A 26,848-nucleotide genomic window follows, 5' to 3' on the forward strand; every position below is an offset into this window, starting at 1 on the left:
TTGGCCTCCCATGTTCAAAAATCACAATAAATACTGGCTGAGGACTATTCGAAAGAAAATGTCTCCGGTGAACCATTTTCTTTCAAACAGGTCTCCTGTTAGGCTGGAACAAAAGTTTGTACCTTTGACATTCGGAATTTATGTATCATAAATTATGTAGACTTTGCTGACAGAGAAAAAACACTGAGCCCTGCACAAAAACATGTCCCCTTTAAAATCATGTATTTCATATTTTCCTTATTTAAATTTTTACTGCGGTTTTGCACCCCTCTTCCATAGTTCGAATTTCTTCAAACTAGATAAATAAACAGGCCATGTTCCATTATCTCAGCGACTTTGCCTTAGGCGGGGCTCGTCCTTTAGGGGGGAGGGGCCATGCCCCCCCCCCACCCTTTGCTCCGGAATGAAGAGTGTCTGTCAGGCTGAGCAAAGGTCAGCCTTACAGACACTCTTCATGTTCAGGTCAGGCAGCCAGGAGCAGACATGCGCGATTTGAGCAGACTCCTGGCTGCCTGAGCTGAACTTTGCTGGGCTGAAGAGGTGACAGCTCCTATGGGCATGACCTCCTCGGCTCAGCAAAGGTGCCTCGAGGCCCTCCCCCGGGTGACGAGGAAAGCGTCACCCATTGACTACGACCTGGGCGCTTCAGGTCCAGGGCGAGTGTCAATCAGTGACACTTTGTCACAGTGTGGGGTGAGGTCAGCAGTCTCACTGACCCCATCCCACTCTGTGACGAGGCTGGGACTGCTGCCTTCCCTCATTGGCTGACCTAAGGTCAGCCAGTAAGGGAAGGCAGCAGTCCCAACCCTCCTGGGACCTCCGAGGCTGAAGGTAAGTGTGTGTGTGATCTTTTTAAATGAATGTTTGGTGTGTGCGTGTATGTTTGAATGTTGAGTGTTGTTAGTGGGTGTGCGTGCAAGCGTGTGTGTGAAAGTGTGAGTGTGCTTCCCGCCAGCCCCCCTCCCTCCTAAAACTGCCGGCCGCCACTGCTTTGCCTGTAGATTTGGCATATGATATAACTAAAACAAAAAAAAGCACCTACTACAATTTCTTCTTGCATTTTCAAAATTAAAATATCATGCATACTGGCCAACCCTCCATACGTCACAATATGTTGAAGAAATCCTTACACTGTAAAGTCTAAGATGGATGACAGTCTAGATTATTGTTGAGACACGAAGCCTTCACTAGAGTCCGTGTTTTCCTTCCGATTGCATAATATAGGCTTGGGACCGTGCTGCTCGGATAATCGTGGCACAATAAACTACACACACACTCTTTGAACCTGTTTAACTAAGTACATTTACTCATGGTTTAAATATGTATATGTATGTACAAATATGTGTGCATATGTGTGTGTATTCATGTGTGTATGTGTGTGTATATATATGTATATATATATATATATATATGTGTGTGTGTGTGTGTGTGTATGTTATTCTATGCTTAACATGTTCATAGGACTTTGCATAACTCCTAGATAAGTTGTTATACTAGATACTTATGAATCCCTGCTCTCATCTTATACCACACTTATCTACCCATCACCATATGTCATGTCCCTATCAATCTATCCTCCATTCCCACTCTGACTCATCCCAAATCCATTCTACTACTTTCATCTCCTAAATAACTCTGCCTAAGCTCTTCCCTCCGCTTCCACATCTAACTCACCAAACCTCACTTTACTACCATGATCTCCCAAACAACCCTACTATATTCTCCCTCATTTATCTCACCCTGCTACTATGATCTCCCTAACCCCTTCCACAGACTCTCCCCTCCTCCATCCTCCCTTTACTCATCCCAAGCCTAAATCCTATTACCATAAACTCCCAATTAACACTTCTGGATTCTTTTCTCCTCCACCCCTCCATTACTCCAGTCAATCTAACTAACAAGCTCTCATATCCACAGCTCAAATTAACTCATAATAATACTAAAACTGTACTCATATTTCCCTCTACTAATCCACCTCTAATTCTTGTTGGGTTCCGGAGTAGCGTGCTACTCGCCGAAAAGTGCTTTGACGCCTCGTCAGGGGTAGTAAGCGCTATATAAATACTATTACAATACAATACAATACATCCATGCGATGCAGCTAAATACAAATACAAGAGATGGTGCTCTTATGTTGTTTGTCTCACCCAGCACTGTGCTATGGCAGGGCAGCACACACAGCATCAGTCGGGCCCTGACATTTAGGCCCTTTGTTTCATTGAGCTCGCAAGTATGTGATGTGGTACAGACAAATAAATGTAAGAGGATGACAAGCTGCCGAATTCGTGCTGCATTTAAAAACAGCCAAAAAATGAACTAAGAGGTAAAAATAAATCCTCAAGATAAGAAAAGACAAATAAATACCTATTTCCTGCCTGAGTTGTGCAAAGCGAAACCAGAAAAGCTGGATAAATCACAGCTTCCCTGTAGAAATTGTGTGATCTTGGACAAATATTTTATTTCACCAAAACTCTTTTTTCTTCATTATCGCATATGATAGCACTTTGAAATATCTGAATTCAGACTACCAGTTGTACAAATCTAGTCTTTTGAATAAGTAATTCTCAGCGAAGTGCCTTATTAGTTTCAAAGGTTCTACACATTAAAGAAATACACTTTTTCAGTTTTGCACATACTTCCATATTTTACCTTATGTCTGTTGTATGATTTAGATAGCAAATATTTTCAGGGTTCAGCTCCTGGATGAGCTCCAAGATACAAGCCTGGCTCTTGGCTCAGCTCTCACTGTTAATTTGATGGCTCGCCCGCATGTATTAAATGTCCTAAAATCTGGCTACAGAGCTTGCTCTTGAGGCTTGGGGATTGGTGCACCATGCACCTCTCTTGTGTTGCTTATCATACAGATGCATCTGTTTGTTCTGCACTCATTTTGCAATGGCCATGCTTGTTATTAGGATCATCAGTATGGCATGCAGATCTTTCAGTTCTTTCAGTTTTACCAGTCAGATGTAGTGCAGAGAGAAAGCCATGTGTTCAGGTAAGATAATTAAAAAACTTTTTTTTTAAATTTATTTATTTTTTACACTGTACTATTTGCAGACTACAATAACTGTTGACCATACTTAATGTAGTAAGCTATGGAACAGTTTTTAATGTGTTTAAATATTTTAGGGCTACATGTTCACAACTGCTTTAAAACCCATCTTGTTTTCACAAATGTTCTTTGAAATGCTCCGTTTACTGCTATTTTTTAAAAACATTTCTTTGGGTAAACCCTTTTTTGTCTGTTGGACTTACTCGCTTCACTCACTCGCAACATAACACTCATTTACACCTTTTACGCCCCAATACTTTCAAATGTCACCAGCCACCACTAATGGTCGGACTGACCCACGGAGCAATCAGCCAGTGCTCTATGGGTTGGTCTCACAGATCATTGTGTGGACTGTTTTTTTAGCAGTTTTGTGGGCATGTTTTATGATCTGGTGGGCCGGTTTGTACCGTTGGATTTCCATAATATCACCAAAAGCATTCCCTCCAGCAAACACTAATGCATTTAATCTCCCATACCTTGAAAATTAAGCATACCAAGTGCATTTACAAGCTAAAAACTGGCCTGATTAGCAAATGTGTCCGACTTTTTTTAGCTAACTGGTTCGCTAATGGGGGCCACTTTTATTTTGGTGCCCAGGACTATTGTTTGTCCCAGTCCGAAACCTGCTTATATATATTGTGAATTGAGAGTGTAGATTTGCAAAGTCAATTTCTCTGGCTTTGCAAATTTGAACGCTTTCATGCACCAGGCCCATAATTCTTTAAATCTTAAAGCACCTCTTAACAAGACATTACTACAATAAGTTAATGATGTACGATACTCGTCTTCAGGGCGATTTCTTGTTAGATAGATGCACTTCCAGAGGCTCTTTAGTATGGGCACACAATAAATCCAAAGCCAAGTTCCACAAGACATGTTTTAAAATATGGCAGGGGTGCCCAGAATTAAAGAGAAACACTTTTATTCCACGATTTTTTGTGTTCTGATAAGTGTCACAGACATTACGTAACCTTGAGAGGAAGAAAGGACAATGTTAATAAAAAGGCATTCCTCAGAGTTCAAGCAAGACAAAATCATTGCTCTACATGCAATCCCTTTTAATAAGACCCTTTGTACAGTTTTGTTTCCTAAGAAATGTCTGTATTTTCTAGGGCCCTGGGGACCCTTTGGTATCACTAATTGCATGTGTTGATATATTTAATTAACTTCACTTTAACGACATAGAATGTGCCATATAATTTGCTTTTATTATCAGAGTATGCCACATAATTTACATTTTCTTCCTGCAAAATGTAACCATCCATTGTCACATAATACCAGCGACTCCAACTAGTACTACTGCTAATACTGCTTCTACCACTACTACTACTAGCAATAAAATAAAATAACCATACTACTACTAATAATAATGATAATGACAATACAAATATTATTAACGACAACAAGAATAATAATAACAAAAATACTGATGATAATTGTTGTTTTTATGGTCATTATCTCCTTTAAAAGTAAGCATGCATGAATCTTTAAAACTAATAGCAAACATAAGTATAATGGTTGTGCACATGTGTGCGTGCCCTTTTTCGATATAAGTATCTCGTGCTAGAGCTAATGGACCAGATCACAGATAATGTTTACAAACACAATAGACTGAGTTTTTGTCCACTATACAAGTTATGATACTGTCCAGGTAGAGCCACAAGCTATTCCCCCAAATTTTATTGGAGTTTAAGTGATGTTCATACGTAAATAGTGTATTACTATCCTTAAGTAGTGTATTAATCTCACAATCACAGCGCACAACTAGGGTGCACTTTGATTTTGAGAGTAATTCAATCTGAATGGAAGTTGGGGGAACCAATGTTTTAAAGATTTTCTTTGTAGTTTTGAAAGCATTCGAGATGACATTGATACCCTACGTTTCTCCAGACTTACTGACTGATCCACCACTGTTGAAGATTTGAACCTGGTCCCGCCGTTCTAGCTCATCCAGAAACTTCACATTTCAGATAACAAACATACTGGCCAGATCACATCCTTATTACATTCTACAAAGAGAACAAGCAAAGTCCCATTCTCCGTTCTTCATGTGCCATTTTACAGGCCCAGCTGTTTTGATAATCAAATATCCAATCAAATGCATTCCTCTAAGCACTCCCAAGTACAAACTCATCATCTTCTGGCACATCAGAGAAGATCTTCACAGTTCTCTCCAGCACTTAAAGCCTCTGACCTTCTGAAACGAACACTACAACACCTGACCAACCCCCACAAGTGTGAGATGGTTACAGCAGTGGGTAAGACCTCTCTCGATTATTGCAAAGCTCTTTATACTTGGTTTTAAGCTAAGACCCTAAATATGCTTCAAAGACTCACTGGCAAGCTGCTGGCACACCTGGGCCCTCGTTAGGAGTTTGGTAGACAGAAAAGGCTGCCTGCCCGCCAAACTCCCAAAGGTCAGGAGACCAGTGCGATCTCTTTCCCGCTGGGCCAGTGTGAAACGCACAACATTGATGCCGGCTCTTAATACGTCCGGCGGCAATGCTGTTGTGCGTCGGGTGCACCAGCACCCATCGCGCAAATCACTGTCTACAAAGCAGACAGTGATTTGCGCCATGGGGTTATGACAAATGCATGGGCCGTGCAGGGACCCCCGCCATGTAAACTCCGGCGGAGAGAGGGTTCATAATCCCCAGGGCATCGCTGCTTGCAGAGATGCTGTGGCAGATTGGGACCTGCCAGGCCGTCTGGCAGCTTAAAAGTGGCAGTGGCAGCGGTCCGACCGTGGCGCTTATGCCATGGTCGTAATGTCACAGTCAGATCGGTCCGACCACGACGATGACTCTGGCAGTATGGTGACTGCCAGGGTCATAATGAGGCCCCTGGTATTGGACTTAAGGAATCTTCTCTTTTAACTGAACCCATAAAGTCTCTATACCTGCTCCCAGTACAGGAAAGGGCCCTTCTCAAAACTATCTTCATTGTTCACAAAACCCTACATCACTTTGGTCCGAGCCAGTACGGTCATTTTACTGTCAAAACAGATGTGGCTATTCTGAACCTACTAGACATTTTCCTACAAAGTGCAAAAGGTTCAGCTGAGTATCACTTCGGCTGCAAGGCTTATGAATCTGGAATATCTTTTCCCACCTCATGCCAAAGTCTTTCTACCTGCAATTCATATAAGGCCTGAAAAACAATTGTTGCCTTAAATTTGAAAAATAACAGGTTGACAGCTTATATTCAGGCACGTGTCACACGTTTGGCCTGGGAGAGATTGTGAAACGTGCCATCTGCACCTTTTAAGGATTGTAAGAGGGGAGGTCACACTCTCTGCTTATTTATTAACTTAACTGGATCCTCACTTAAGGCTGCCTATAAATTGGAACCTCTTTTTTGCTGTTAAAGGTATAGCACTCCTACTGAGAAGCTTTGGTTCTGCACCATTAAAACTGTAGTTATATTGTTGATAAGTGTTGGTACTGTTCAATAAAATGTATGACTGCATTACTATGTGGTGACAGTAATATTTGATTAAAATAAGAGAGCACATTTGTGAAGTATGTGAGGGTCTATCACTGGATTTTCCTGCCTGCTCGCAGGTAGGTTAAACAAACAGTGACCCTAATATGGAGAAGGAAAAAAACTCCTTTCGCATCAGCTTCATTGAGTTTTTTCATGTAGCAAACTCTAGTTTTGTGGAAATGTATTTCAGTAAAATAACAACATTGTTGAGCGGGCAACATTAGGAGTCAGGTTGTCCTGCTGAGAAGCTCAAAATCGTGTCATGAAACTATAGCAGGTGTGCCTGCGCAGCCCCGTTACATCCGGGGAGAGCTATTTAGTTCCTGATTTTATTCTCATTCAATGTACTTGAGTCTACACCGTGCTCTCCTTACATAAGCAATCTTACGAAACACTACACACGCACCACATACTTGTACTGAACACACAAAGAAACTATTTGTTAAGAATAGCACACCTCTTAGCTTTGGTGAGTCACGCACGGAGTACAATGACAATTATGTTGTTGAGAGGAAGAATGATGTTGAACTGCTGGAAACTAATTTGTGATTCTTCTTTTGCTGAATACCTGGAGCTGATGCCAGAAGAAACTTATTATTTGGGGCAGGACAAGGCCTTTAATATGCTTGTCTCCCACTTTTATTGGCCCCAAATGAGGAAGGCCTCAGATGCATTCAGCAAGACCTGTCAAACCTACAAGGCGTGTGGCAAATCTGGGAAGAGGTGCAAGGCTCCTCTTCAACTGTTTCCTTTCATAAGCACCCCTTTTGAGTGGGTGGGCATTGACATTGTGGGGCCTCTGGATCCCAAGATACCCATGGGCAACAGATTTATCCTGGTCTTGGTGGACCATGCCACCCGGTACCCGGAAGCCATCCCTTCGAGAACAGTGACTGCGCCCACCGTGGCCAGAGCACTTATGGGGATCTTTACCCGTGTGGATTTCCCCAAGGAGATGGTATTAGAGCGGGGTACCAATTTCATGTCATTGTACATGAAAGTCACCATGCCTTACCACCCTAAAGGAATGGGTTGGTTGAAAGGTTGCATATCTTGCATATTTGCTTCACCTTCTTTTAAATGACCCCTTTCTTCAGTTACAAAAGTAAGCTTTTTATATCTGCATACTACAGTACACCTTTAGAAACATGTGTCTTGCTCCATGGTTGTCTTTCTGATTCTTAAAACTAATGTTGTCCTCTCCGTCCCACATCTGCCTCAGAAGCGTGGATCTGTAAAAGATAAAGAAGAAACTGGTCCAGACCCGTTTGAGGGGGCGTTATGATATACAATTTGGGAAACAAACTGATTTTAGTGTGGTAATGACCAAGATCTACATATTTATTCCCCAAAAATCTTAAACAGATGCAATAGTTGCAAGTTATCACACCAGATATATTTCAAATCCCGGGTTATCGGATTTTCAGCAGATGGAATAAATAGAACCTCCCCCTCTGGGGTGCTGAGTTCAACATCCTTGCAGACAATAGAATCAAGAGAGAGGCTAATGAAGTAAATTGCTACAGATCACCCTAGGCCCTCAAGTTATAAAACGTGGAGTAAAATCAGGACCTAGGAGTTCCACACTGAAAAGACTAGGTCACATTCCCTTACTTTAAGATAGTAATAATCATTAATCTTATTGTTATTGTCATGAAATATTTCTAAGCGCATTTAACAAATGTTATTATTACCCAGCTCCATCCAATTAATATACCCACTACATATGAATGAGAGACAGGGATTCAAACCGTTGAGTTACAAGGTACTCACAAATCACTGCAGGTGTGCAATAGACATACTAAGAGTCATTTTAATGGAACAAGTGTTGTTTGTTATTAAATTAATCCTACTCACACTTCCAAGTCGAAAGAAGAGTGGAATGTACAAATGTCTCAATAAATACATCTCAATGTTTAATATGTTTATCACATATCAAAATGCATATATACCCCCAGATTAACTTTACATCCTATTGACATTTAAATAGTAGTAAAATATTGCCTCATTTTTATTTCTCTTTTCGTACCAGGGAAACACATGCTGGAAAAATGTGACTCATTCATATCCTGATTCGCTGAAGAAGTGGGTATGAGGTACTAGAAGAGGATGTAATTTCCAGGTAGGAATGCTGGTTAAGTGGGAGGCGTGGTAAGTGATGTGAGAGCTATTTACTCCACCATGCAGTTGCAACAACATGTGTACCACTAGGGTACAATGGACTAGGGAAGGGACATTGAACATGGCACTCTCTATAAAGGTAGCAATTCTTGTTCAGCTCCAGACATTTCCACACAGAGGAAGCCATTACTAGTCCTAGTGTTCCCTGAGACTACATTAATTCATGTGTCACTTTGAGATAGGCATCATGCTACTATTTAATTTCATATATAAAAATATATACGTTGTATTACTGTAGGAAATTACCCTCTTTGGTGTCTTGTCCCGCCAGATGTTTGCCTTATCTGTTTTGCTTGCTTTAGAACTCTGTTCACTTTACCCCTGCTAACTGGTAGTAAAACTCATCTACTACCCTTTTAAACATTATTATATTGGCATGGTCCTAAGTGGCATATTTAACTTGCCTGTAAACCCCCTGTTATTTATGGTACAAAATGTACCAAGGGCATGGATGTTAAATGCTACTAGTGGACTTCAGAAACTATTGTGCCATTCACTAAAGTTACAGTGCAATCATGGCTTCAGGCATACCATTGTAATCTGACTATAGCAGTGTAAAAACTGCAATTTAACCTGACAAAATAAACCCCTTTGATCGGTCCAAACTACACTTTTCAATATTTATAAGTCACCCCTATGTAGGACTTGTGCATGTTATTTAAAAGTAGGGCATGTAGAAATTTAATGATAACATGTTCTTACACTGACTAGTACCATCAAGTTATTTTCACTATAAAAAGGCTGGCTTGCCCATGGAAAAACACTAGGAATTGATATTAAATACTAATATTGTATCTCAGGAATGGGCAGAGATAGAAAATAAACAACTATTTTTTACCAGTTATTCAAAATACAATTCTATGGTGAATTTCGGTGGTTAATAAATATTAAGGAAAAGTACATTTCAGAAAGTTACCCTTCCCTCACCTAAAGGTCCTGGAGGCTGTTTGGCATTAAATATGTGTGAATAGATGTGACCTGCCTCCCAGGAGCAAACAACAGGCTGGCCTACATAGGCAGAAATGACTCCTCTGAACTGGACAGAATATGCTAGGTGGGGTCGGTGGGTATCCTTCTTGACACTAAAGTGTCAAAGAATGCTTGACATGTTTGTTGAGCCACAAGTAACACTTAGGGAACACTCGAAAGGGAGAGAACAGGACACAAAAACAATTCTTGTTTACCGCCTGTCTATTTGCTGGAGAACCTGCTTTTATCTTACCACACTTCTCTCTCTTGGGTTGTGGTGGTACAGTGCCTGCTCCAAAATGGATTTTAGTGTCAGATGTGGGAGGACACTAGGACTATCATAATACACTTCCTACACACTTCCCACACACAACCCAGCCTAAAATCCCAAGTTTAGTGAGGCCCAAGACCTGTGCCATCATAAAAATCTCCTGACACATGCCATTTTCGGCATTTTTGCAGCAAGTCAAATAGGCGCCACTGCAAAAGTAGGTAGATCATTGGTTAAGGAGGGGCCAGGAGTCACCCCTACCCACTATCACATGCCAGGCATAAATATGGCATCTCTAGGCACCTACTGCAGAATACTCTGTGGACCTGCGGTAGAAGAAGACTGGACCTTGTATCAGTGACAAGAAAAGGTCCCTGAAGGACTGCTCCCTCTTGTACCCATTACAAAAGAGGTGGGCTCAGAGTATCAGTTGGCTGACCTCCTGTGTGGCTACAGGATGACAACAAGGTGCCTTTTCCTAGATGCACCCAGTTGACCATAGGCACCTTGACTGTACCCTGCTGTGTGTACATGCCTGACACCGTAGGGGTATCTAAGTGCCTCCTTTGAGGTCCTAGTGTGCTTTAGAAGTGTACTCCTATGGTGGATTGGCACTTAAAAGACTAAAGGCCTGATTTTGAGCTCAGTGGACAGGTTACTCTCACACAAATGTGACAGAGATCCCATCCACTGTATTAATGCCATTGGATAGAATGCACTTGTAATATGGTGGATAGGACATACATCACTTTTTTGTAACCTGTCCGCCAAACACTCTACATCAGGCCCTAAGTCAGAAGGTAAATTCTTTCATCAGGACAAATTTGGTTGGTGTATCCAACTCGTGATACATCACAGTAGGCCTTAAACTGCACATACGTTGACATTTTGGTGTCATTGTGCTTACTAAATTGTACTCTATTCTGTTTGATTTTTTATTCTTTTGAATTTTGACTTTAATGCTCTTTTTGTACTGCATAAAATACTTTACACATTGCCCTGTGCTAAGCCTGTCTGCTCTTTACCACAGCTACCAGTGGTTTATCCTGACAAGGGCTGTGATTATTCCGTGAGGTGGGTAGCTACCCACCCCCCAGAAAATCCAGTTTGTTTCAGTTACTATCATTTGTATAGTGCACTCCTGCCATTTGTACTTCCCCATAGTACTTTTGGAGTTTCTTCAACCATTTCTGTGCAAATCAAGTAAAGGTTCCAGATGAACATAGTCACAACAGTTAATGTCATTGTGTTTAATAAGTGATCTGTCTGTTCTGACAGCGCTGGGCTTGAAACACAAATTAGACCGGTAAAAAATGTTTAGAGCAGCTCTACACTGCAGGTGGCCATGAGTATATTGGGTCTATGGTGGTTGGTTGGGCCATAGCAAAGATACTTATGCTTGATCCTTCTAGCTTCCTATCCTTTTTAACATATTCCAGTAGGGATTAATGTGCTGTTATGCACTGTTAGTATAATAGAAATGCCATCTCAATTGGGAGTTGAACAGCAGCTTCCAATGTGAATGTGTCTGATTGCTGGCCATTAAACATTGTAATGCTCACAAAGTCCCAGCCCTGGCTTCAGGGGCCCAACATGCCTAGGTGTCGCCTCCATTAGTGTGGCACATTACAGACAACCCAAGCCCTTTTGGCTTAAGCCTGGGGCTATTCATCAACCAGTTGTCACCTTCCCCTCTCCCATCTCATCACAGGAAGAGTCGGGGGTCCAAGGACCTGACAGATGGGAAAAGAATAAAGGGAGAAAGAGAGAAAGAAAGAGAGTAGGGAGGAAAATACACATACAAAGAGGTGGTCAGAAAGAAAAAGAGAAAGCTGACAGGTAGAAACAGAGATGCAGATGGAGAGGAGAGGGTGGGTAAGTGTCATAAGATATAATAGACAATGAATGAGAATGCTGAAAGGTAAGGTTTAAAGTACTAATAATGTTAGAAATGGGGTCTTTGGTTGGCAGTTAGGTTACCCCTGTCCAAGCAAGGACCCTCACTCTAGTCAGGGTAAAGGAGAATCACCCTCAGTTAACCCCCGCTCACCCGTTTGGTAGATTGGCACGAGCAGGCAGACAACTTCAGAGTGCTAAGTGTAAAGTATTTGTACCAACACACACAGTAACTTAACGAAAACACTCCAAAATAACACAACACAGGTTTAGAAAAATAGCTAATTTTTATCTAAACGAAACAAGACCAAAACAACATAAATCCTACATACACAAGTCAAGTTATTGATTAAAAAGCAAAAAGAGTCTTAAGTCCATGAGAAAACAGGTAAAACACTGTTAGCGTTAAAAAGTACCTGGGTAGCGTCAAAATAACACACACGTGCGAGTTTGCGACGAAATAGGTAAGCGGTGCGTCGATTTCTCACCCGCAAGCGAGCTCGTGCGTCGTTTCTCTTTCTCTGGTCAGACCGGTGTGCATTGTTTTTCCTCCCCACAGGGGAGCGATGCGTCAATCCGGGTAGCAGTTGGGTCCCGGCAGGCGTTGCGTCATTTTTCTGCACCCAGCAAGGTTTGCGTTGAAAATCCTGCCGCACGGTCTCCGCAAAACCGCGCAATGTGGGATGCGACGTTAACAGCCTCCGTCAGCGCGTGTGAGCGCCGTTCTTCCAGCTCTGTGCGTCAATTTTCCAACCGCAATGCCGGTGGAGCGTCGATTTCTGCCGCGAAGCCGGCGGCGCGTGGTTTTTCAGCCACGTCTCGGAAGGTGCGTCAAATTTTTCCCTGTACAGCAGTCTGTGTGTGGATTTTAGTCTTGTTTTGCCAGCTTCTCCTTTCAGGGTCCCAAGAACTGGATGGGCACCACTTGGCAGGGCAGGAGTCTCTCCAGAGGCTTCAGGTCCTGGCAGAGAGAAGTCTTTGCCGTCCCTGAAACTTCAACAACAGGAGGCAAGCTCTAAATCAAGCCCTTGGAGATCTTCACAAGAAGGAAGGCAACACAAAGTCCAGTCTTTGTCCTTTTGCACAGGCAGAAGCAGCAACTGCAGGATGGCTCCACAAAGCACAGTCTCAGGCAGGGCAGCACTCCTCCTCAGCTCTTCTCCAGGCATAGGTTCTTCTTGATGTCCAGAAGTGATCTGAAGTCTGTGGTTTTGGGTGCCCTTCTTATACCCATTTTGGCCTTTGAAGTAGGCTTACTTCAAAGGAAAGTCTCTCTTGTTTGTGAAATCCTGCCTTGCCCAGGCCAGGCCCCAGACACACACCAGAGACTGCATTGTGTGAGGGCAGGCACAGGCCTTTCAGGTGTAAGTGGCCACTCCTCCCCTCCCTCCGAGAACAGATGGCTCATCAGGATATGCAGGCTACACCCCAGCTCCCTTTGTGTCACTGTCTAGAGAGAGGTGCAAACAGGCCAACTGTAAAACTGACCCAGACAGGGAATCCACAAACAGGCAGAGTCACAGAAATGGTTAAAGCAAGAAAATGCCCACTTTCTAAAGGTGGCATTTTCGAACACACAATCTTTAAACCAACTTTACTAAAAGATGTATTTTAAAATTGTGAGCACAGAGACCCCAAACTCCACATGTCTATCCGCTCCCAAAGGGAATCTACACTTTAATCATATTTAAAGGTAGCCCCTATGTTAACCTATGAGAGGGACAAGCCTTGCAACAGTGAAAAACGAATGTAGCAATATTTCACTGTCAGGACATATAAAACACATTAGTATATGTCCTACCTTAACCATACACTGCACACTGCCCTTGGGGCTACGTAGGGCCTACCCTAGGGGTGCCTTACATGTAATAAAAGGGAAGGTTTAGGCCTGGCAAGTGGGTACACTTGCCAAGTCGAATCTACAGTTAAAAACTGCACACACAGACACTGAAGTGGCAGGTCTGAGACATGATTACAGGGCTACTTATGTGGGTGGCACAACCAATGCTGCAGGCCTACTAGTAGCATTTGATTTACAGACCCTGGGCACCTCTAGTGCACGTTACTAGGGACTTACTAGTAAATCAGATATGCCAATCATGGATAATCCAATTACATACACATTTTGTATAGGAGCACTTGCACTTTAGCACTGGTTAGCTGTCGTAAAGTGCCCAGAGTAACAAAAGCAGCAAAAACAGAGTCCAGCACACATCAACAACCTGGGAAAAGGAGGCAAAATGTTAAGGGAGACCACGCCAAGGATGAAAAGTCTAACAAATAAGATAGCCAGTGCCTGCTCAGTTTTAATTTTTTTTTCATGAGTCCATTTAATTCATGGCCACAATACTGAATCTGCTACGGCACAGTAATTACAACATCTAGACAGGGCTGAAGAAGCAAGGCGGGCCATTAAAGGGTTACTGAATAGAAGACAGCTACGGACCACTCTTAAGCAGGAACATGCAGGGTATTCTTCACCTGTTGTTCTTTTAGAGTCGGCAGGGTTGCTGCTGGCAGACTGTGTCTGCCCTGAGCCATAGTGTAGTTGAGTGCCACATGAACTGGAGAGCTGAGGGCACACTCGGATGGCATTTGCCTGAGAGACTCTAGGGCCTGCATGCCGTACTCCTGCCCTGCACGCCTGAGAGGGTATGTGAAAGTACTTTAAGGGGAATAAAAAAGGTGGGGGTCTCCAAAAGTGATCTGACCAAAGAAGTATAACCAGGAATCCTTTCCATTCGGCATGGTCCACCACATGCTTAATAGCATGTCTTGAAACATATGAAACAAAATCCTGTGCTCTCAGAATGCCACCTATACAATAATTGTGTGCCTCTCTGAGATTTCTGTTGTTACTCCAGACATCTCACACTACAACAACCATACACATAAACCACACCCGAGATATAGGCTTTGAAATTGCTTGCTAGTACTATCAACAAGATGAGTAACAACAATGATTTTGTGGTGAATCTTCAGACTACCTCAGACTCAAATATTCTCCCCTTTACTCCATTTTCTCCTGCAATCTCTCATTAGCAGCACCACAACAGAGACAGTGACATCAAGGGCGTAGCTTAGTTCATAATGATAGGGGGTGTCAGGCTGAGGTTTCCCAACTAGCTATGTAATATACCCGGGTAAAAAGGGAAATGGGCGTGTTAGGGTATGGTTTAGGTTGACATTGAGTTAGGGGAATCAGTAAGGAGTTTGGAAAAGCAAGGAACATTCTTTGTAGTATTTATAAATACACAGAACCATCAGCTGGCAAAACTATTTTGTGCATCCTTCACCAAGAACACACTGCAGCGACCAATTTGGTATTAAATACCTGATAGCTCAAGTGTCTCCAACCAGTTGCTCGCGAGCTACCAGTAACTCCCAGACACCTTCAGAGTAGCTCCCAGCATTGAGTTCATTTTTAAATAAGCCAAGGGTCACATTTTTACTTTAAAATTAAGGGAAGGCCGTGTTCATTTTACATTATTATCAGCAGGCTGCAGATAGCAGAGCCTGATAACTTGCTGCGCTCAGTCAGATTTCTGGGCCAGGATGGGGCACAAAGATAAAAAACTGAAGTATTTAATTCTTGAATAAAAGTCCTCGTCCACCCGTATTGAAGCATGAGAGCAAAATGATGTTTCTTAATGCTTTTAAATAGGAGAAAAGTAAAATGAAAAGTTACCTTAATGCTTATCTTTTTATTTTAATTTTCTCTCATTCCAAAGTTTCGTATTTACTAGCAGCAGTCATCTTGCTTCCAGTGGCCAGTAGACACCGTGCCATATTTATAACGGAAAAATTGTATTTTTTTAACTGAAGAACTTTAAAGTGAAGAAAACTGTCTATAGGCCACTGGGAGAAAGATGCCTGGTGTTTGTAAATGCGACACTTGGAAATGGGAGAAAATTTAAATGATGAGTTTTAGGGAATCCATATAAACAAAGTTAACTCTTCAGTTAGGATTGCTCAAACATTGGCATATTCATAAGTGGAAAATACAGCCATTACTTTTAGTGGGAGAAATTTTGAAGTGCACCAAACTGTTCCATATTCTGAACATTCTTGAAGAACATTTTTCTGAACTTTAAATTCTTACTATTTAAAAAACGTGGCTGTATTTGTGTTATACGTGTAATGGTGCTCTATATGGCGAAAGGTATGTCCTGTGCCACATGTAGATACAACACTATCTCAGTCACCTGTACATACATATCCCATTCATATGCACACATGTTCATACATCCGCAAAGGCCGCACTCTCACTGACACACATAGTAGCCCTATCATAGTGTCTCTAATCAAAGTATTTTGTTCAAAGTATAGTATCTGGCTCTATGGACATTAGGCTTAAGGTCAATTAAGCTGGGTGCAGGGGCATCTAGTAATGCACGAGTAGATTAGCCTTCAGTAGCTCACAGTGAGTTTCACTGATCAAAGTTAACTCTCACTGCAGAAAATGATGGAGACCCTTGTGATAGACATTAGCCAAGCACATGACAAAGCCTACACTCTAACATAGTGGCTCAATAAAAAGCTGCATTCACATGGTGGAAACTAGCATGTACAGAAGGCATAGCATTGCCCATATTCGGTTCTATGTTGGGTACTTGGCTATGGTGATTGAATTTTGCAGGTTTTCTTAATCTTGTTTCTTATATATGGATCCTAGTTTAAAAAATGCAAGGTCACAGGTCAAACAACTGTGCAGAGTATTAGTGGGATCCAGAAATGTGCTCAGGCAATGAAGTTTTGACAAATTAAAAATACACACATTATGCAATCTCGGGAAGTACAAGAGGCCTAGAATGCCCTTGCAGGCTCAGCAGTGCTGTCACTCGGGTTGTAAAGAATTTCCAGGTTCCTACAGCAGGTGGATCAAACTAATCTTATAAATTAGGATTTAAAACATGATCAATGCAATTATTTTGTCCCCGGACATAAGCTATTCTGTTTATGAACATTCACATATTTTGCTATCATATCAAATTTTTTCATTTTTGCAAAATAAACTTGATTCTCCTAAACAATCCTAAACAGAAGCTAACTATTTTGAAGAAAAGAAATCGAAACGTTTTTTCCTAAAATACCTTGCTTTACATTGTTAGTAAAAATGTGTTTGGTGGCCAAATGTCAACATCAATTTCATAAGTTCTTGTATAAACTGGGAGTTGATCCCAAAATCACAGGAGGGGAGGCATGCCCTTGACTTTGGGCTGCTTCTTTAGTGAGGCCATAAACCCCTGTTATGGTAACGAGAATGCTGGATTTTGGGTAGCAGCACCACCGAGTGTGGGGGACTGAGTCTGATCCCACACCGTGTGACGGCTGTCGGCCTAACCCTTACCGGCTAGCTAGCAGCACCTCACAAGTACCAGAGGTAGAAGTGATTTGTAGCAGCCTATCGCATGACACACAGACTCTTAAGGGAATTCGTGATGGAACAGATCTTACCCCTTTCTCTCAGTTATACAAGTCTCATGCATACAAGGACAAAACAGAACCAGGATCTTGGTTCAATAGGTTTTATTGAAGCAACTGTGTTCTATGTAGAAAGGCTTGAACTATGATTATGAGGATAATGAAACAGTGCATTATTGCTACAGTGACCAAAAAAGTGAAACACAAGAAGAGTCCCACCACATTGACATAATAGTGTGCCTAACATTCCTACCTACACTACTAAGTTTCTACATGAGAGCAAGAAGCAGTGGTAGTCCTAATCCGCCCTTCTGGTCCTGGGAAGGAAGCCCAACTCCCATACCAGCGCAGAGGTAAAGAAGAGGTCTGTTAGTCTGCTGAGAGTCCTCCCACATAGATGAAGAGGAACCAAAAGGTTTTGGCAGAAACTGCAACGACGTGCAGCATAAGATGGCAAACTGGCTGGAATATTCCCTCGAAGATGATGTAGGTAGTCTGATGTTTTATAATAGGATATATATTGTTCTAAGAACTGCCCTGATGTGACAACACATATTTTTCTTTGTAGGGTAAATAATGTTCGCTTTGAAACGACAATACTGGTAAACATTGTGTACAGCTTTGGGTTGAGCACAGGATGAAAATGTTGTGCAAAGAAGTGAATAACATTTTCGGCAAGGAAGTACAAATAAACAGAATAAAAGTAAAATGTAACTAGGTAAAAGGGCACAGGCCTCAGGCCCAGAGCTAAATAATGTGCCCATGTAAAATGCTAAAATAACCTCACAACACCCTCCCCATTGTCAGTTCAATGTTGTAGAGGTCTATAGTAAAACCTAATACTAAAATCACTTATCCTACATTGATTACTAAAAGCAAGCTAAAATATAGTGAATGAGATTAAATGCCCGTGTTGACAAGCAAAACACACCAAAATAAGAGCCAAAGTTAAAAGGGGGACATTTAGAATTTTGCAAAATTCAAACATCAGTTAAAGCCAAATGTCAGCAAATCAACAATAATAATGGTCTTTTAGAAAATTGCCATTGTCCTCAACCATTATTTAATTCAGGAAAGACCCCACTTCGGCAGGAAAGCAAGGGAGCACACATGTTCCTTTGCCTCAGACATAGTTCCGGCCAACAGGGCAGCATCCTGTGCAGTGCCAGGTGTTTTAGGACAAAGAGCCACTTGATCCACAAATGACAGCTCATAGCAAGCTTCCTGTAGCAATTGTAATCTCAATGTGCATGTCTGGTAATGAACCCTCATCGAGAACACCAACAGACCAGCATCCAAAGAAGGCATGCACTGCATGGTAAGACACTCTTCTGGTGCATGTTTAAATGGGCATTACTAGCATTGAAAGACGGACTGCCCACAATTCAGAACTGGTCTAACTGACAAAGACCAGTTGGACGCCTGTTCTTCCAGGAGTGGTGCTCCGAAATACTGCATCATGCGCTCACGACACAGTTGGGCTGGTGGAAGCACCATCAGTTCTCCTTGTTGAGACAGGGCAGCCATTGCAAAGAAAGAATGGCAACAGCAAAATACCACCAATTTACGCCAGAATAACAGAGAATCCCCCCAAAAACACTCCAAAAAATAGAGTGTATGGCTGAAGGTATTATGCTAAATATAGAGGAGGAGGTGCTGACAAAACCAGAACCAACACCTTTAAAGAAGTGTATAATCCCTGGAGTGTTAGATGAGTTACAAATGTGACCTATGAGTACACCAAATGTCTTGGAAAGTTTGTTTAAAATGGACTGTATCTCTGTTGATGACCTCGCCACTTGGAGAGCATAGGTCTTTAGGGCAAATGTAAGCACCACGTGCAAAAAGCTTGTTTGAACAGTCTATCTTAAGAGTTCTCGAAAGAGCCAGCCCGCTTGGCTGCCCTTTCAGGGATGATTCAAGAGCAAAGACAACCAGGAAACCATGTTTCTGTGACACTGGTTGGCATATAGTTAGGGTGTTTTATGTCCCAGAGTAACCTTTGCAGGTCACCTAGCCACTGCTTTCGAAGGCAGTATAGGTGGTAGCTAGAAGATTGAATAAAATCCTGTATTTTACACCAGTTGGAATTCAAAAAGAGCAGAGTGAATGTGCTGAGAGCGCACTTGTAAAGCTAATACTCATAAATCCCTTTGTTAATAGCAAACAATCGTAAATTTACATGAAAGTGTAAATTTACCTTTGTGAATCAGGTCTACAATGTGTATTTGAAAATGTGCACGTTCACCACTTAGGGTATCTTTGGAATGAATAACAGATGTTTATTGTTACACAACTCAGTTTATATCATCCTCAGAAGGATGAAAGGCTGAGTGGACTCACTGTTAATCAAACACAAATATCTGTACACAGACAAACAAGTGCACATGTATAGAAACACTCACGTGTATACACACTTACATGCGCAAATACGCTATCATGTGTGCACCCTCATGCACACACACTCTCATGCACACAGGCTCACATACATAGGCACACCCTTATAGATTCATTTGCCCACTCACATGCACGAACACTCATGCACACACACACACCAATGTGTGCGCATATCGAAATGCACTAATCCTCACTTGCACACGCACTTATGTACACACACTCATGTACATACAATTACACCCCCCATGCACACACACCATTGAAGACTTTTTGCTTAATGTGGCAGATATACTTTTTCTATGGGAACAGAGTAGCAGACCCAATCATTGTCCCGAGGTACCACTAGGCAGCCCCATGCCTTACTGCATGATTGAAGTAGTATATTTGGGCATGCAGAGACCTGACTGAATGTTAAACCAGAGCCTCCAGAAAGAATGGAATTGGATGGATGTCTCTGTGAAAGACTCCTTTCATGCGACTCTGATGACAGTCTAACTGTCTGACTTTAACGCAATGAATTACAAAACAACGGGGCGTGGCCAAGCCGTCTAACATGGCGGACGCGAGCTTCTGGAGCTCTGCGTCGCTCCCGGCAAATCCACCAGATTAGGAGGGGACTGGGGAGCGGTACCGCCCGACGGGCGACCAAAATTGAGCCCCCACGGTCCCGTAATTCACTGGGGCCGAAACCTGCACTTTTGGCGACACCGCGGCGGTGACACGCCGCATCTGGTCGGCCCGGGCCTACGGGGCCGTATCGCGGGACGGAGCGGCCACGTGGAGGGGCGCGGCTCCTGAGGTGGAGACTGCGCTCCGAGTGTGAGACGCCCTCGGAGTGCGATGCACGTCTGGCGGCAACCCCACGAGGAGGTAAGAACGTGCCCCTGGGGGTAGGGAAGCACAGAGCAGAAGCGCAGTCCTTGCGAGCCCTTTTAAGGGCTGAGGACTGCCTCGAGCCACCCCAGCACAGAGTCCCAAGGAGTGCCTGGGACAAGAAGCACACTGCAGCAGCGAGGGGGGCAGGAGGGCACCCTCTGAAGCACTGAACCCCTTTGCCCAATTGTAAATGTGAAGCCACCTGCAGGAGGCACTTGGAAACTGCCCAGGCTCCTGGGGAGCGGCCGAACTGCGCCTATATTTATTTGGTGGCTACCTGACCGGCTGAAGGCCTGTGTGCTCTGGTCACGCCTCACAGGATCGGAGGGAGTGTCGTTTGGCTGGAGGAGTGAGGGGCCGGGCTGCTCGTGCTGTCGGTTGGTGGAAAGCTGCTGAACCCAACAAGCGGGCCCAACCTGCCCCAACACATTGGACCCCCGAGCGGAAGCGGGACACAGTGCGGTCTCGGCACTCAGCCGCCAGTGCGCAGCGAAGGGACCCACGCATAGAGGGCGCACCCGGTGCTGATTGCTACTGAGCCAGCCCCGCCAAGAGGCACATGGAGTGAAACTGGAAACGGGCCCTGGTGATCCCAGTCGCCACACGGATGCACTCCCCGAATGACAGCTCATTCGGTGCCCTTGCCCTATCTAATTCCGGCCAGAAATGCGAGCTGGAAACAGGAATTAGTGAGGCAGTGCACAGCGATCTGCGGACAGGCGGAGATTTCTGGTAACCCGGATCATGGCTGGGACAGGGCGCTTACGCTCTGGTACCGGTGCTGGGAAATCACAGGACACGGTGGCGCAGGACAGTCAGAAACTAGATGCGGTCCTCGCTGCAGTGGAACGCATTGGAGACTCGCTGGAGCACGCCCGTACGTCGCTGGAAGCTGTCAACACCAGGGCAGTGCGCGCTCTATTGGCGACTAGAATGCAAAAACCCAGCACTATCAAAACAACGTAATTAATGCATTGTGCTGATATGTTGTTGTTTAACCTTTTGCATTGCAGAGTTTAATCCTGAAGACTTATTTTTAATGTGTTTACAAATACTGTTCATTTGCAATGTATTGCTGCAGGCTTTCAGAGTGTGTTAGGGTGTGGTCCCTTTCCAGGGCCTTCCAGAGATTTTCCCTGCAGCATGTCTGGGTGTGGTTGTGGGCTGGGCCAAGACTCTATAAAAGGGAGCCAGCCCAGCTCCAAGTGCTCACTATTCAGAGGTCCCGGTGCAGAGCAGCAGCTACTTCCTGAGCTCCTGTCCCGGTGGCCTATTTGATCTTCCAGGCCTCTGCCCTTCATTCTTCATTGGTGATCCTTGTTCTGTGCGGTAAGATGGTGGTTGGGCTGACCTCCCGACGCCGTTATCGAGAACTTTCATATTCTTGGCCTAATTCTTAAATGATTAACAGATTACTTTGCGCGCTACCATTTCTTGACATTTGCATGGTGGCTTGCGAATCGGCAAGACGCGCAATTCGTTTCATGCTGATTTGATCTTGTTATTCATTGCGCGCTACCATTTCTTGACATTTGTATGGTGGCTTGCGAATCGGCAAGACGCGCGATTTGTTTCATGATGATTTGACTTTGTTATTCATTGCGCGCTACCATTTCTTGACATTTACATGGTGGCTTAAGAATCGGCAAAAGACGCGCAATTCGTTTCATGATGATTTGACTTTGTTATTCATTGCGCGCTACCATTTCTTGACATTTACATGGTGGCTTAAGAATCGGCAAAAGACGCGCAATTCGTTTCATGGTGCTTAAATCTTGTTATTCATTGCGCGCGGTTATTTTTGGGCATTTACATCGTGGCTTACGAATCGGCAAGAAGCGCGATTCGTTTAATGGTGATTTAACCTTGATATTCATTGCGTGCTACCATTTCTTGACATTTTACATGGTGGCACTCGAATCGGCAAGACGCACGATTCTCTCTTCGAGCTTAATTCATGTTGTTCATTGTATGCCATTTATTCTAAGACATTTATTAGGTAATATTCGAGTTGCCAAGTTGTGTGATTTGTTTCCTGAATCCATATTGTGTTATTCATGGTGCACAATCCTTTTATGGTGTTTACTATAGATTTGAAAATCTGCAATGTGTGCAATTCGTGTTGAAACATTTCAAGAGAACACAGAAGACCAGAGTTTCTAGATGCAATATTGCATGGTCCTAGTATGCATTCTAAAAAAAGGATTCATATGATTGGTTTAGAACTTATTCAGAATGTTTTCCTGATTCTCATGTAAAGGAAAGTACTTGAATTTGAAAGTTTCATTTAATCCATCTTGATTCCCTTACAGGTATCCGGCCATCTTGAAACTTAGTCATTTTAAGCCTAATTATTAGGTTGTTCATGTTTTCAGAATGACTACGCTTAGAGTCATAGTCTAGTATTGATTTCATGAGATGTAATTTTCATATTGTGTGTTTTAACCTTTTTCTTACTACAGGTCTCCTTCCCAGCTGTTCCCTTCCTAATCCCCTCTTCCCCTCTTGAACTCTCTTAGCCTCTGTGATTTATCTATCAGAGTCTTGGAGCTGTTCAGTGGTGGACGTGTTGGGAACGTGCGCAGACCCTGAGGATCTGGTGACTCTGACAGAATAGTGAGCCCACAAATTATTATCCTCCTAGTTTGTGGATGTTCTCAGCATGGCCACGCTGGACGAGTTAGTCAAGGCTATCACCGAGCTCCAGGCAGAGGTGGTATCATCCAAAGAATTGACAACTAGCCTAGTTGAGAGAGTGAGTCGGTTACAAGATAAGGTAGAGAAGAAGGAACAAAGTCCCACAGGTGTGTCTTGGCCAGGTACTTCTTCTCAGACTTCTGGAAGTAATACGACAAGCATTATCCTCAATGTCCCTTCCGCAATTCCTTTAGCTCCCCCAGAACGTTTTTCAGGTGACCCTTTGAAAGCGCAATCTTTCCTGGTTCAAGTGGAACTACACTTCTCCTGTAGACCACATACTTTCCCAGATGCCCAGTCCAAAGTAGCTTTCTCGTTATCATATCTGTCTGGGGATGCAGCTACCTGGGCAATTCCTCGTGTGCGTAAAGATAGTCCCTTGTTGTACAACTGGAGAAATTTTGTTCGTGAGTTTGAGAGAGTTTTTGATCATAGAACTGTAACACAGTCAGCAGATCGTGAATTTTTAGATTTACGCCAAGGGAATCACGACCTAGTGTCGTATCTAGCCAACTTTAACCGGCTCGTTGCCGAGACATCCTGGCCTGAAGAAAAACAAGCAGTCTTGTTTTACAATGGACTCAAAGAGGAACTAAAATATATCTTAGCGCAAATCGACCCACAACCTACAGACTGTCAAGAATGAATAAACCTTGCCTTGAGGCTTGATCATCGTTTATCAGAACGTAAAGGAATGCGCAAAAAGACTGAAAAATATTCATGGCGTGTTCATGATAACAGAGACTCAAGAACTCCGAAAGAAAGAACGCCGGAACTGATGGAAATTGGAACCATCAGAAGACCTTTGACCAAAGATGAAAAGGACCTATGCAGAAAAAATTGACAATGTATTTATTGTGGGCGAAAGGGTCATTTTGCCAAAGATTGCCCAATCAAACCAAAGAGCAAGTAAGGTCCAGTTCAGAAGGTCGCAGCCAACGCACCAGTCGAGTTGGAAAACTAAAACACCCAAGATGCAGAGAAGGGTTGCTCTTGGGTGTCACCGTGGTCCCTTCACAATCTAGACATCTTAAACTGGAAATAAGAGTTCAGGTGAAGAAAAAGATCTATTTAAAAAAAGCTCTAGTCGATTGTGGGGCTACTGGGAACTTTGTTGACGCCCAATTGGTTCGTGCATGGGGGATCCCATGTATTGAAAAGAAGACCCCAGAAATTATCCAGGCAGTCGATGGAAAACTCTCGACTGGAGGTCCAGTAACTCTTCAGACTATTCCCTTATCGATGATTTGTGAAGATAAGAATCAAAGAAAGAAACATAAAGAGAAAATCATCCTTGACGTGATCCATGCTCCCCAATATGGGATTATCCTTGGCTTGCCATGGTTAACTCATCACAATCCAGAGATCAATTGGGCAGAACGAAAAATCATGTTCTCATCTGTGCTATGTAAAGAACAATGTCTCCAAAAGATTCAAGTACCAAAAGTCTGCAACTCTTACATAGCTAATGCTGCGGAGAAAGAAATTCAGCTGCCCAAACAGTATTCATCTTACAAAGATGTATTTGATGAGAAAGGAGCAGAGACCCTACCTCCTCATAGATCTTATGACTGTCAAATTGATCTAGCCCCAGGTGCGATACTTCCCAACTGTCGTGTGTATGCCCTGTCAGAACATGAAAATCAACATTTACGAAAATACCTAGATCAATTTTTGGAGAATGGTTTCATTCGCCCCTCTAAGTCTCCTGCAGCTTCGCCTTTGTTTTTTGTTCCAAAAGCTAATGGAGAACTTCAAACTTGTATCGACTATAGGGGATTGAACAAAGTCACCATCAAGAATAAATATCCTTTACCCCTAATTCCGGTCTTATTGGAACAAGTAAAGAGAGCAAAAATCTACACGAAGCTTGACCTTCGAGGTGCTTATCATTTGGTCAGAATGAGAGAGGGTGACGAATAGAAAACAGCGTTCAAGACAAGATATGGCCTTTTTGAATACACCGTCATGCCTTTTGGTCTGTGTAATGCTCCAGCAGCATTTCAATTTTTCTTGAATGACGTTCTTAGAGAGTACCTCGACATATTTGCCATAGTATACATCGATGACATTTTGATCTACTCAGACAATGAAAACGAACATGTCCAACGTCAAGAAAATTCTTGCAGCCCTTCGAAAACACCATTTATATTGCAAACTAACCAAGTGTGAGTTTCATGTTACCACAGTTGAGTTTTTAGGGGTTATTCTTACCCCTCAAGGTATGGTGATGGAAGAAAAGAAAGTAAAAGCCGTATCTGATTGGCCCACCCCAAAGACTGTTCGTGATGTACAATGTTTCCTGGGGTTTGCAAATTTTTACCGGATGTTCATAAATCATTTCTCCCAGACAGTGACTCCAATCACTAAGCTATTAAGAAAGAAAGAAAAGTTTGTATGGTCCCCAGAAGCTGACAAAGCCTTCTCTACTTTGAAGGAAGCTTTCTCCACTACCCCAGTCTTGACTCATCCTGATGCGAATCTACCTTTTATAGTGGAAGCTGATGCTTCATATGTAGCAATAGGAGCCGTCTTATCGCAACGAAATAAAGACACTGGTCAACTCCATCCTGTAGCTTATATCTCTCGGAAGTTGAACGAAGCCGAACAGAGCTATGTCATTGCTGAAAAAGAGCTTCTGGCGATTTGTGACGCCTTTAAAGAATAGAGACATCATTTGTTGGGTGCCAAATACACTGCCACAGTATATATTGATCATCGTAATCTTCAATTCATGAGTTCCGCAAGACTTTTGACTCCTCGGCAATTACGCTGGATGCTGTTTTTTGCTGAATTTGATTTTGTAGTAACCTTCCGCCTGGTAAAGATAATCGCAAAGCTGACGCCTTGTCCCACCAAGAGTCTACCACGTTGCCTGCATTTCAAGCCTCCAGAGCTATCATTGCTTCTGACAAGGTTCTATGTATCATAAAAACTGAAGATTTCTTTGAAGAAATTTGCAACGCTTTCACTGTTGAGAAATGGCAAACATGGGCCCAAGCAGACCCCAAAAGGTCAATAGAACAAGGACTACCCTTTCATGATGCTCGTTTGTTCGTACCCACTACCAAACTTTGCAAGATAGTGTTTCATTGGTTGCATGTTATACCTATGGCAGGTCGCCCAGGTACTCCTAAAACTCTTGAACTGATTCAACGCTATTTTTGGTGGCCTACCCTAACAAAACATGTAAAAGCAATGGTAAACTACTGCGAAGTCTGTGCTCGCACTAAAACAAGTCATTCAAAACCAAAAGGGTTGTTACATCCACTTCCAACCCCAAGTCGTCCATGGGAACACATTTCTTTAGACTTTATTACCGGTCTGCCAGTGGTTCAACAGCATTCAGTAATTCTGGTGGTAGTAGATAGTCTCACGAAATATGGACATTTCATTGCCTGTAAGAAATTGCCCACTTCTAGTGAATTGGCAACTATTTTACTGAACAGAGTGGTTCGTTATCATGGACTGCCAAAAGTTATCCTCTCCGATCAGGGTCGCAATTTGCCTCCAATTTCTGGAAGACATGGTGTAAAACACTCCAAGTGACATCTACACTATCTACTAGTCACCATCCTCAAACAGATGGTCAAACG

General features: G+C 43.0%; 1 long non-coding RNA gene across 1 annotated transcript in view; it reads right to left on the bottom strand.

The window, feature by feature from the left end:
- Window positions 1–4,244: 4,244 nt before the first annotated feature.
- Window positions 4,245–26,848, bottom strand: part of LOC138296301 (uncharacterized) — a 114,773-nt gene continuing 92,169 nt past the window's right edge. Inside the window, exon 3 of the long non-coding RNA XR_011203805.1 lies at window positions 4,245–7,773. This is a non-coding gene — a long non-coding RNA (uncharacterized lncRNA). The remainder of the gene's footprint in view (window positions 7,774–26,848) is intronic.

The sequence above is a fragment of the Pleurodeles waltl genome, chromosome 5, assembly GCF_031143425.1.
Source record: "Pleurodeles waltl isolate 20211129_DDA chromosome 5, aPleWal1.hap1.20221129, whole genome shotgun sequence".
Lineage (NCBI taxonomy): Eukaryota > Metazoa > Chordata > Amphibia > Caudata > Salamandridae > Pleurodeles > Pleurodeles waltl.